General features: G+C 36.4%; 3 protein-coding genes and 3 long non-coding RNA genes across 7 annotated transcripts in view; 2 read left to right on the forward strand and 4 right to left on the reverse strand.

Annotated features, from left to right (window-relative positions):
• Positions 1-12,172, reverse strand: part of LOC105392845 (zinc finger protein 184-like) — a 342,691-nt gene that overhangs the window by 103,732 nt on the left and 226,787 nt on the right. The window lies entirely within an intron of this gene.
• Positions 1-12,172, forward strand: part of LOC125488551 (zinc finger protein 85-like) — a 144,504-nt gene that overhangs the window by 44,525 nt on the left and 87,807 nt on the right. The gene's annotated exons all lie outside the window — the stretch shown is intronic.
• The window catches only part of LOC105389492 (zinc finger protein 70), a 153,202-nt gene that overhangs the window by 24,966 nt on the left and 116,064 nt on the right, over positions 1-12,172 (forward strand). Inside the window, exon 1 of one of the 2 annotated variants that reach the window (XM_048623951.1) lies at positions 11,256-11,516. The exons of the other annotated variant lie outside the window; for it this stretch is intronic. The gene's annotated coding sequence lies outside the window, so the exon portion shown is untranslated. Of the gene's footprint in view, positions 1-11,255; positions 11,517-12,172 lie in introns of those variants that run through there. 2 annotated transcript variants of the gene reach the window in all.
• The window catches only part of LOC125489162, a 232,846-nt gene that overhangs the window by 2,328 nt on the left and 218,346 nt on the right, over positions 1-12,172 (reverse strand). The gene's annotated exons all lie outside the window — the stretch shown is intronic.
• On the reverse strand, positions 6,933-8,965 carry LOC125489156. Its single transcript, XR_007266769.1, has 3 exons — positions 8,512-8,965; positions 7,817-7,976; positions 6,933-7,048 (listed from the first exon to the last, which is right to left on the reverse strand). It is a non-coding gene; the product is annotated as an uncharacterized LOC125489156 (long non-coding RNA).
• Positions 9,724-10,746, reverse strand: LOC125489159. The gene is made up of 2 exons (XR_007266772.1): positions 10,666-10,746; positions 9,724-10,327 (listed from the first exon to the last, which is right to left on the reverse strand). It is a non-coding gene; the product is annotated as an uncharacterized LOC125489159 (long non-coding RNA).

Genomic DNA, 12,172 nt, shown 5'->3' on the forward strand with positions numbered 1-12,172 from the left:
TCGTATGTGCCATTTTCTTGTGTCAAAATATGAGCATTCTATCTTTACTCCTTCCATTTACTGACATAGGTGGTCAGTTATTGGGTTAATTGATGGTCAGTTACTGGTATTATTATATATGACATATTTTTACAGCTTTCAGCGAGATGAAGAAGCGCCAAGATAGCAAAAAAAGTATAGAAAAGGCAATTCCACTTGTCTGAGACAAACTAGGATCAACAAGACATTCCAAAACAATTCAGGGTGACATGCAAGCACCTTTTAAAATATAGGGAATTCAAACACATAGTCCAAGTTTGTTCCAGAATCGGTATTAGCTGATGAGGAAGATAAAAACGCTAGTGGAGCATACTATCAGCCTAGGATCATGTGGATTCTCCAGGATAAAGACAGATATCACAATTTTTCCTTAAAGATAATCCTTGGAGCAGCCCCTTCAAGAATGCAAGACCAGGAGACAAATGGCTTTCACCATCTCACTCTGTGAAAAGATACTCAAATGCTATCTTCAGAACAGCTGAAGGCGAACCTAACCAATGCCAGCGCTTGTGAACCAGATGAAATTGGTTCCCCAAAGCACAAAAGCACTTGGCGAACAAGACCTCAATGACGCTATTAATGACCCAACCCGAATATACGTTACCGACGAAACGCGCCGACACATTTGTTCAAAGACAGGCAGAGCCACTTCAGCAAAATAGGAAAAAGAAAGCATCACTACAATACTAGCACCCTCAGGTGGTGCACCAACACGCCCTTCAATGGCATTATGAACGGCCAACGGATTTCAAACAGAACGGTAAAATTGGCACACAAGAAATGGGGCATTCTTCTATAAGTTGTTACCACGACCCACACCCCAGCCATTTGGAACCGATACCACAACTATCCGGAATCCACTGGCAACGTTATAGCATCATTGGCGGACACATTAGACCAGCAGCGGAAAATGCAATGGCTAGTTACAATAGGCATAATTACAATGGCTAGCCTCAATGACTCTTTTAGCATTGAAAGTCTCTGGGTGGGGTTTCAGCAATAATGAAAACCATCTGTCTCTGGTCCTACATCCCTGAAAGGACCGGCGGGGAAAGGGCCTACCTTTCCGGCTTACTTACTTTATATTTAAGAAAATACTCGTTTTTGGCACCAAGAATGCTTCATGGGCCTGTCCCACTGATCCTGGCTTGTTCCGGACAAACAAAATCGCCCTTTCTATGACTTATCTGAAGGTAGTACATTGGGGCCTCTTAATCTCCCTGAAAGCTGTAAATTTAAAATGCGTGCTCACTATGTGCATGTGTGTTTACTTCTTTGTTTTTAGTATTTAACAAAAATGCATAAACTTGTGTTTTTAATAAATAAATGGTTGATTATTAGGATATAATATCATTTGAATTATGCATTAAGCTGATGAATTAATTTAATGCACTTTTCAGTTAAGAAACCTTGAGCTAAAGTGATGTGTCACACATTAAAAGAGACCAGAAGATCGGTACTATTACATGAAGTAATCAAATAAATAAATAATGATAAGATTTAATGATAATTCCATTTTTAAACCATTTTAAATTGGTGGTCAGTTACTGGCATCGAGTGTGGTCAGTAACTAGATTTTAGTGGTCAGTTACTGGGAAAATCACTACTTTTTGTTTACAAAAATATATAAAAAAATGAGTAACTTCTAAATGTTTGCTATTTACTCATGAATGTAGCTCTGTTATTCTAGTTTTTAAAACAAAAATCGGATTTAATAAGCGATAAGAATTGAGCCCGCTAGAGACAAATTACTGGAACAACTCCCTTAAGGTGGTCAGTTACTGGGTGTTTTGCCCTATAAGTATATCATACATAAAACTGCGGGGTACCTACTCTGAAGGTTTTAGGACATTGTAACACTTTTTAAAATGCTATAATAAATATAGGTACGTTTCTCACGACTAAAATCTATTAAAATATAGTACTTCTGCTGACGAGCAGGTGCGAAAGAGCTGGAAAAGCTAAATTGAGTGATTTTAGTAAAAAAACAGCTCATGTACGGTTTTACCCCTAAATGTACGTTTTCAGCGCTGGATATGTGCGTTTTGAGAACTCCGTTGCGGCAACACTGCACTCCCTCCACTTCATTCATACAACATACAATAACAATGATAAAACAAAATTACAAATGGAATTTCCTTATTTAAATAGATATTTGTGCACTAAATACATAATAATATGACGTAAGTATAGTATTCTGATGGAGTGGTTAAGTTGCAGACTCAGATCGACTCGATTTATAAAATAGACCGATAAAATAGGGTAAACAGTGGTGAAATTGGCCACCCCCAATAACTGGCCACACAGCTTTTCATTCGCCTAAAATAAGAAATACGATGACAGCACGCCATCTGTTACAGCTTGACACTAACCACTAGTAAGTTGTCGTTCATTTTAGTTCACACTCACTCCGCTTGAAGGATTGGTCTTCAAAATACCCGCAATTTTCTGACAGTCGGCGACAGTGCGTCTGTTAAAATGGTTGTGCGCTAAGAAAACGTTAAGCGAAGACATTATTTCGAGAGGCGATATTTTTTGTCCCCAGCTTCTGTGAGTGACTTTAAATAGTGACAACGATAGATTTTGAGGTAAGCAATTATAATTTGTACTGATTTAATCCTTGATTTGATTTTTTATTGCATTTTTCGACTTGGCCAGTTACTGGTTCCTGTTTTATAGTATTTTTAGTAACTGGCCCCCCTATGCCAGTTACCCCAATTTGCTACTTGCAAATAAATTAACTTAAAATACAGCTTATTACCTTGGATTTAAATAGCATTTTCTGTGGTAAAAATTTTGTAAAAATCGTTCAATATTTAGTAGTAACTGGCATAGTTATTCTAGTGGCCAGTTACTACATGGCCAGTTACTGCAAAATATTTTATGTTTCAGGATATATGCTAAAATCTCTTCAGGATAATGGTAGCCCAGCCGACAAACAGCCTTCATCCTTCAGCCTCTTTCATTTGGACTGTATCCTCGTCAATATCCGTAGTGGTTAGCAGCGATTTGAATCGGCTCTGTTATTCTCTTTGGAAGCTGGAGTTGCCATGCCAACTTCAATTTGGTGCAGCGTGGGACGAAGGGCCTGCTTCATCAGTCTTCTCTCCAGCTTGAAGTTGATATTCAGAGTGCCTCCAAGAAGTCGGTGATCACTCCCAGTTTAAAATGTATAAATCATATTGTGTAAATCACTGAGGCATCTCTGGATATGTGCCGCTTGTCAGTCATAATGAAGTCGATTTCATTTTTCGTCCTACACCATCGGGGCTTGACCATGTTCACTTCCTCCGGGGATGTTTCTCATAGAAAGAATTCATCAAGTACAGCCCATTCTGGTCTGTCTCATTCGAGGAAGTCAACAAGAATTTGCCCTCTCCGATTTCTGCTACTAAAGCCATGGGGTCCTACCCTCAATTCTTTGCATTCTTGTACTCCCACTTTGGCGTTGAAGTCCCCCATCACAATGGTGTATTGGGTCTTTGCAGTACACTTGATAGCCCTAGAGATATCTTCGTAACTATACTGCTTCGACTTCTGAGTCAGAGTGTCTCGAGGTTGGTGCATATACCTGTACGACCTTCAAGGAATCCCTCTCGGTTAGTTTAAGTACAAGGTACGCTACCCGATTCGACACACTACTGATCTCCACTAACTTGTTGACAAGGATCTTGTTGACAAGAAATCCTACGCCACCTTGGGACAGTTGGTTACCCTCCCGATGGTAGAGCATGTGGCCAGACTTCAGGGTCATCGTGTCCCTCTCTAAGGATTTCCGATAGCCCTATTCTATTATATTCTGTGTGGGGGTGTCAGTGCCTGCACCTGGCTCTCTGGAATGGAACCTTTGTGCATAACCCCAAGGTCTAAACTGTCTTTCTTAGCTTGGACCATTTCCCTCCATGCTGGCATTCCACTGCGGGTTGGTGGGTTCACATATCTAGATGTGCAAAATCTAGACATGCAGGTTTCCTCACGATGTTTTCCTTCACCGTAAGAGTGATGGTATACATTGTACTTAAGTTAAAAGAACTAATTGGTACATGTCAGCACCGGGATTCGAATCCGCATCTCTGGCGTGAGAAGCGGGCGCTTACCCGACTGAGCTACCACCGCTCTCCGATAGCCCTAAGATGTCCTTATTTTTTTGCCCAGCTCTACCTCGTGTTACATCATCTTCTCGTCCTCTCTCAGTGTCCGTGCGTTGTATGTAGCAAGTTGTATTTTATACAATCTTAAAATTAGTTCAAGAAGAAGCTAAGATTTAAGGATTTGACTTAATATAAACTTGAAATAATTCAATTTGATTGTTAATAAAGATTTGTGATGATTTATAGATAAGAAACTTATTTTTTGTCATAATAATATGTGAATTGTGACGTTGTTACACTAATTACATTGAAGGAGTATTGAATTGTAGAAGTATTTTTGTTTTTATATTAAATTTTGTTAGAAAATCCATCCTTCATTGGAAGGAAACCCGTGCCCCAGCAGGTGGGGACGTGATGATGATGATGAACTGTTTATTTGTTAAGAAATATTAGATATTTCTCATTATTAAGTGTTAACACATTAACTACGTCATAATACATTAATTGTTATAGGTTTTTTATAATGTTTGCAGTAGTTATAAGGTTAAAACTTGTCATTTTAGTTAATTATATTAGGTGGCCAGTTACTGCAAAATTAGAGGGCCAGTTACTAAAATTTATGGCCAGTTACTACACAAAAGTGATACTTTTCATTTAAATAAAGATATTTAAATAAATAGTTCTTATTGATTATTAAATTGATCAAAAAAACAATCAAGAGGATCTAGTGAATCATAAGATATATAAATCACCTAAATCGGATCATGCATTTAGATGGAGCACACACGTAAAGTGGCCAAGGTGCTTAAGTGGCCAGTTACTACCCCTTTTACCCTATTACGATAATTTGTTACAAAGTTATAGATATTAAACTATCAATCATTGTTTACAGAAAGAAGAAGAAGACGTTGCGTGTCACCGTATAGCTAAGGAAATATCTTGTGAAAGTTTTAACTCAAGGCGGAAATTTATTGAAAAAATACTCAACATAACCTACAATTACAGTGAAATACTAACAATATCTTGTACCGTGATAATATTTCTGAATAATAAGTGCAAACCCATACTCTAAGATCGTGCTTTCAACCACATACTTAATACAATTCCATAATCATATCGAAATCCAAAAGTTCGTAAGTCGTAAGTGATCATAGTTTAGGTGTGTACTTATTAGACTCATGCATTGTAAACTCTATAAACGATTACTCGTAATGTATTAATCATATTAAAAGTTGAATGCGGCTGTTTTATTTTTTATTCTTTATGTTTAACCCTTAATCAAATATAGGGAAATAATTTCCCACTTGGTCTGAATCGAAAAAAATATTTTTATTTTTTTACTGGTTACTCTGATCAATATCAACATTAGAAACAAAATAATCTTGATTAAGTTTTAGATTTTATTAATGCTAACACTTTAAAAAAAACCGCAAGCTGTCATCGTACGTCAATGTCAAAATCACGATTTCAATTTTTCTGTGTCAAAAACCGGTTCTCGTGACGATATTTCAAAATTTTTGGAGAAAAAAATCTGCTAAGTACCTAACCACAATACTATTGTAAACTTAAATTGTTTTACAAATGGATTTTATGGTGATTGGCACGGTAAAACTGGTGTTTCTTGCTTTTTCGTAGGTTCAAATAAGTGGGAAATTATTTCCCACTGTTTGTTCCTGCAGTAAAAATAAACTAAATTTATCTATACATAAAATATAATGTTACTTTATTGAACGAACTAATATGTATGGTTTTTGATAAGTATAAGCGGTTTATTACTCCAGATTCTTCTTATTTATTTGCAGCATTTTGAAACAATTATTAAAAAGAAACGTAATATCGCTTACTACGAAGAATTTAGAAGAGACTGTCGAAAACATAGCTGACATTTCTGATTTATCAGGCACAGATTCGGAAGACGACTCATGCTATGTCAACAGTATTAATTCTCCTTCCGATAGTTACCTCAAACAACTTAACGACTGCATATTTCCTTATTAAAATATTGTTCTAAATACTATTGTATCATTTTATAGTTTTTTTTCTAAAACAAAAAAATATTTATAAAAAAACAAGCAAACTAGCGGCAACTAGCTTGTATAGAAACTGTAGTAAATATTAATTAAAATTTGTGATCTGTACCGGATAGTGGGAAATAGTTTCCCACTTGATATTATTTTGCTTAGCAATCACGAATAGTGGGAAATTATTTCCCATAGCAAAACCCCCCTTTCCCCCCACTAAAAAAAATTTAAAACATTTTTTTCGTAATCTACGGACCCAACTTACCTAAAAACCATAGGTACATGGTTTACATTTTTATCAAAAAAAATCATCCATTTGATTAAGGGTTAAAGCAGTTCTAAGAAAAAGCAGTAATAACTAGTAATAAGAGTTGTAACATTATGCATGGACCAAGTGTCTGCTTATGTAAAAACACAATGTTATCATGTAAGTAAACCCTGCTTTAAACATAAAAAATGTGTCTACCTAATCTTCATAAAGCAGATAATGCTAACACCCTGATTACACCACCAAGTAGAGCGGCCCGAGACAGTGTCCTCCGCTGAGCACTGTTAAATTGTGATCCACGGAATGGTTTAAGATCAGCACCATATATTAAAAGTACAACTTACAATGTAACTTATACAATTTCTTCCATGTTGCAATGTTATCATTGCCGGACTCTTAAGAAGGAATACTTCCTATCAAGCCTTTATAAATCAATAGTATCATGAATGACCTCTTAGTCAAGTGCAACATCAACATTTAAATAATGAAATGAAACATGGTTTTTGCTGTATTTGTATTTTGTGTTTATTAAGTATCATATATTAAATCACATCACAATTATTATCAGTGTTCTGAAATATCAAGCATAAGCTTCTCTTCTATTAGCTAAAAAACTGCTTTCTGATTATCTGAAATAAGATAGAAATATAGATTAATAGTAATTCTATAGGTTAGGATATAATAATAATATATTGTACAGTCAGCCAAAGAGATATGTATGCCACCCCAACGCAAGCCCTTAGATATTATGACAATTGATAGGTAATATTTATGTAACATGAAAAATAAGGATAACTAATATTAAGGTAAGTAATACTTAAGTTAGTAAGTATTGATAAAATATTATTATTCCACCCATGAGGATTAAATTTTTGTTGCTGTGGTGGCATAAATATCTATTGCTGACTGTACTATCAAGGTATTGATACAACTTTATTTAGTAGATTTTCTATTCTATTCTATTCTGAGAGGTGGCGAAGCTCCTGTACGTGGCTCTCTTGAGTGGAACCTTTGTACATATCCCCTTAATTTTAGCTCAGCCAGCCTAGCTCTCGAGTAAAATGGAGCAGCAAGCCTGGGTGTTCCAATAGCTGAGATAGGCGTTCTGTTGGTCCAAGAATAGATAGTCTTGTTTCTGTAGTAGGTGGAGATTGAGCCAGCATAGGTATATTTTTTTAACTACAAAAGATACCCACCGCAGCACTACAGTTTAATCCTAAGGTACTTAGAAAACAGATGAATCAAATAATATTTTATAGATATAGAATCTAGATAAGCAAGCCAAGTAAATTATTTTTCATACTGTCAGTGCATCATAAAATTAAAGTGTTTGTGCTAGGGTAGTATTTCATATCTTTTTTGCTACAAATAAATTGAAATCAGCTTAAGTGACTTACTCAGTAGCAGAATGATATGCCAATTTAGTTTCTTATGTAGGTATTAACTTCATAAGATCTTAATACAACTTGTTGTTAAGTAGGTACTTCACATAGGCACTTGAATATTTAGTCTTGGTTATAAATTCCAGTCTGGAGCCAGTTGCAACGCAGTAAAAACCTACAAATACCAAAATTCTGGTTAGTAGATATCATGGGGTTTAGGTTACAGACATTATGATAGTATAGGAAGGTTTATATTATTATTATTAGTAGGTATATATTGTTAGCCACTGGACTTAGCTGGAGCGAGACCAGACATAGGTGGTTTAAACATAGATAGGTGGCAGATTTTATGACACCTCTGGGGTGCCATAGGACTACAACAATGGTAAAAGAAGGTTTGTCTTTGTTTTGAAGGATATTTCCTTTAAGGCTTCTTCTTCATGCCTTAAGAACATGAGAGTTAAGGCGGTCATCCACTGGCGAGGCGACGGTATAGATTGTTGGCTTGTCGAATCTCGTTGGTGATCCATTAGCGAACCAAACAGTCTACTCTCATCATTGGCAAAGTCGTGGCGTGCTTTTTGTAACATCGTTGGAGGTTTTTTAGACCGCGGACTCAGAGGTTATTGGAGGTTTTGCTCGCGAATGGATCACCGCCTTTAGTTGAAGAAACTTTTACATGTACCTCTATTATGTTCGTGGATACTCACCTTATTTGTTACGCTCAAATCAGCTAGTTTCATGAAGCTAAAGTCTTCAGTCAAATTGTCCGTCAACTCCTTTAAATATCCAGGGAGACTGGTTTGCAATCCTCACGTATCCTCAGTTACTACTTTCACATCACTTTGTAGGTGTAATTACAGGCTCTTTTTCTTACAAAAATAGGAAAAATTAGCCATTGTAATGGCTTTGCGTTGCAAGAATAGGAACTTTTTTCAAAGAGGCGTTGAGTCGCAACTTTGACATATAATCTACTCTGTGTGATGAGCTCATGATGAGCTCGTGGTGCGAATTTCTAGCTTAGTAACGCTATAATTTTCACTGAACGGTTTGCGTGACGTCATAACACAATGAGCCGCAAAAATGTGCGGTGGGAGTACGATATTAGCGATTTTGTTGAAATCGATTCAGCCACTCATCGCTGGGAGTAAGGCTGCTGTTAAGTCCAGCTGGGCTATTTTCTATCTCGTTGATAACTCTCTTCACCGTGATCTTACTGTCAAAAAGCAAATTTTGACACTATTCGTATTGTGTATGTTCGGTTGGGGTCGAATAATGACGTCATAGTTGGTATGGGCTTCAATACCCACCGGCCGCCATCTTGTTAAAATTTTGTATGCGAATATTTTATCGAAACCCGAGATTGGTATTTTGTATCGGATAGTTGGAATCATAAGTACTAATTTGGGTTGGCCAACCGTCTTGTCTTAGGCAACTAGTAAATAGTAGCTTTTAAACCATAGAGTCACCATAGAATGTAGAAAATAACTTCATTTTTTTAAAATTGTGACGCTGAAGTCTTCTTGTTCTTATGAAGTTGAACAAAATAATATTTCTTTGATGTTTGTTTTTTTGAATCTTGCAAATTTTTGGTCTTCCATAATTAGTAAATAGTAAGTAATTAGTTAGAAGGAAATTATTTCAGTAGGTATTTGTTTTTTTTCAGTAAGTATAGGTACCTAACTGTTGTTTTAAAATTGGTTTCAGGGGACTCTGGTTATGCTCTACGGACATGGATGTTAACACCTATCCTCAATGCAGCTGTAGGATCCCCAGAATAACACTACACTGATCTACACTGCCGTGTCAGAAATACTGAGGAGCGGTGCATTGGGGCCCTTAAAACACGCTGGAGATGTTTGGTGGCACACCGTGTGCTTCACTATGAGCCCACCAAAGCTGCGAAAATAGTAAATGACTGCTGTGTACTACACAATATAGCAAATGCACACAATATACCAGTGACGACAACTTGCCTGCTGCTGGTAACATTCGGGTGCAGCATATTGGTAACGTGGCTTATGGTGCTGCTGATGCAGATGCAGGGCGCATGAGGGCCAACCTTGTCCAGAGGCTGTGAATTTCAAGGAACTAAAATAACCTGACTCTGATAGCCTGATTTTTGCTGTATATGTATAATTTAGTAATAATAAACACATTTTATATTAATGGCTTTTATTTTTGATTTTAAATCACATAACTACCTATCACATTTTGCTTCTACCAGTCTTACTTTAATCATTATTAAAATAATTTTCCTACTTTAACCTTTAAGTTAAGTTATGATTGCACATTGCCACTTTACATGTGAATGCCCGTCAGAATTTTTGACCAGTTTTTGTAACTCCAGACCCAATTGAATATAATTTATATAATTGTAATGCTGCACTGTCCCATAGCCGACGTGCTGATTGTATGCCTAGTGGGCCGGGAGGGTACCGGCCAACAGCAAGCTCTTTATGTCTTTCAACGAACTCCAACAAAATGTCCATTTGTCGATCTGAGACTTTTCTTAAAGGCGCCATCCTGGAAATAAAATACAATATTAATGTCCTATTCAATCTTTTTTCTTGGCACATGATGTGCCTCACAAAAATATTACTAACAAGCACAACCTGCACAAATGTGAAGATTATTTAATGGCTCAGTGATCAATCTACTTTTAATAACTGAGTTCCCAGTACCAAGTGTTAGATCTCAATCATCAATTTATATTACTAGCGTACTAGAAATAATTGATCTCAATGCTTTAATTAAGAACAATAAATGTTAATTTTTCACGACTTTGTAAAAATTACCCATATTTCGTTCTGTGTATGACTAAGTTTAAAATTTTAATAGTAATACGTTAATTATGTACTTACCTTAGATATAATGAACAATTAAAACACAGGATTCAGGTAATTATAAAAAACACACACCAAAATCAATCTCTGTTTTGGATGCTAGTATAATACAAAGTACTCTGTGTTTGGATGGTTCCTTGCAGTTTGTTTTGACAATCATTTGACAATAGCTTCCAGTATCTCCATTTTTCTAAATAATGCGGCAAATTAAAGATTTGATAAATGCAGTAGTCGTAGTTTGAAGTGAAATGAAGTTTTCATTTAGTCGGCTAACCAAATCACAGAATATTTTCACAAAAATTTTGCATCCTCTAGTGTATCGATAAATCTCATACCCACTATTCGTTTAGTGATCATGACCGAGATAGCCGATGCCAAAAGATGGTCAGAAACCCATCATAGATTTGTACGGTTGGAAATCGCGAGTCCATGACACCCGAGATAGAAAATCACCCAGCTGTACCGGTATTGAGTTCACAGCGCCATCTGTTGTTTGTCATCAAAACTAGTCTATGATATCTACTTTGCTTGTCTTTCCTATTTAAAATTTACTTATAATTTTTTATCTTGCTTTTACTTGAGAATACCTGCAAGTAAGAGCTCTCAAGAAGGAACATGTGAGGCCTCGGCTGTGGCGGCGGTGGTGTTGATGTAAAAATTAAATACTTAATCTGTGAAATTAAAACAAAAACCACAGAGTACTTTCATTTACAAACAAAATGTCAATGATATATGACAGCTTGGCTTTGGCTTGTATTTCAGTATTTGGATGTGTTTTTGTCAAAAACCTAATCACATAAAAACCTTAAAGCTAATAAATGATAATTTCACCGATAGTCTGCTGAATAAAGTGTTTTGCACTGCATTGGGTAAGATAGTTTTATAAAACCTTCATACTTACTTCTGGTCTTGAGGTTAGCTTTTCCTCCATTTGTTTGCTAAATTTATGCTACACACAAGAGTGAATATGTGGCAGAATGTAGAGTTGTCGGTGGCTGTAGGCTCAGTGGAAGTGAGAGAGCCTGCAGAGGTCTTTAATTAGCAGGTGGTAGGGGGTGAGGGCGGCCTTCCTCTTCAAATGCTATATGAGTGTTTGATTGTGGCCTCATATTAAAAAGTCTATATCGTTTTAGCTCTAAATCTGGTGCAGTAAACAGATTATCATGCTACAGTCTATTGAATTTTTGTAAAATTATGAACTATAAATCTTCTTGCATGTTATGAAAACTGGTAGAAAATGGTTCTGAATACTTACTATTTTTCCCACCTTTTGTACACTCATAAATGTATGTCTGCAATAAAGGATTATATTGATGCCGTTTCTGAAGGCACAAATTCTAATTTTAGGCTGTCATAACCTTATATACATTCTTTGTTTATAATCAGGCTGTATGAGTGTTACTGTTAGTGAGTGGACTGATGGTCGGTGGGGCAGAAGAGTGGAGACCACATACCGGTAAGCGCAGCGTTTGGCGCCCCCACGCGAGATGGACAGACAATATGGTCAAGTCCACGGGAAGCACTG

Source organism: Plutella xylostella, chromosome 11, assembly GCF_932276165.1.
Source record: "Plutella xylostella chromosome 11, ilPluXylo3.1, whole genome shotgun sequence".
NCBI classification, from domain to species: domain Eukaryota; kingdom Metazoa; phylum Arthropoda; class Insecta; order Lepidoptera; family Plutellidae; genus Plutella; species Plutella xylostella.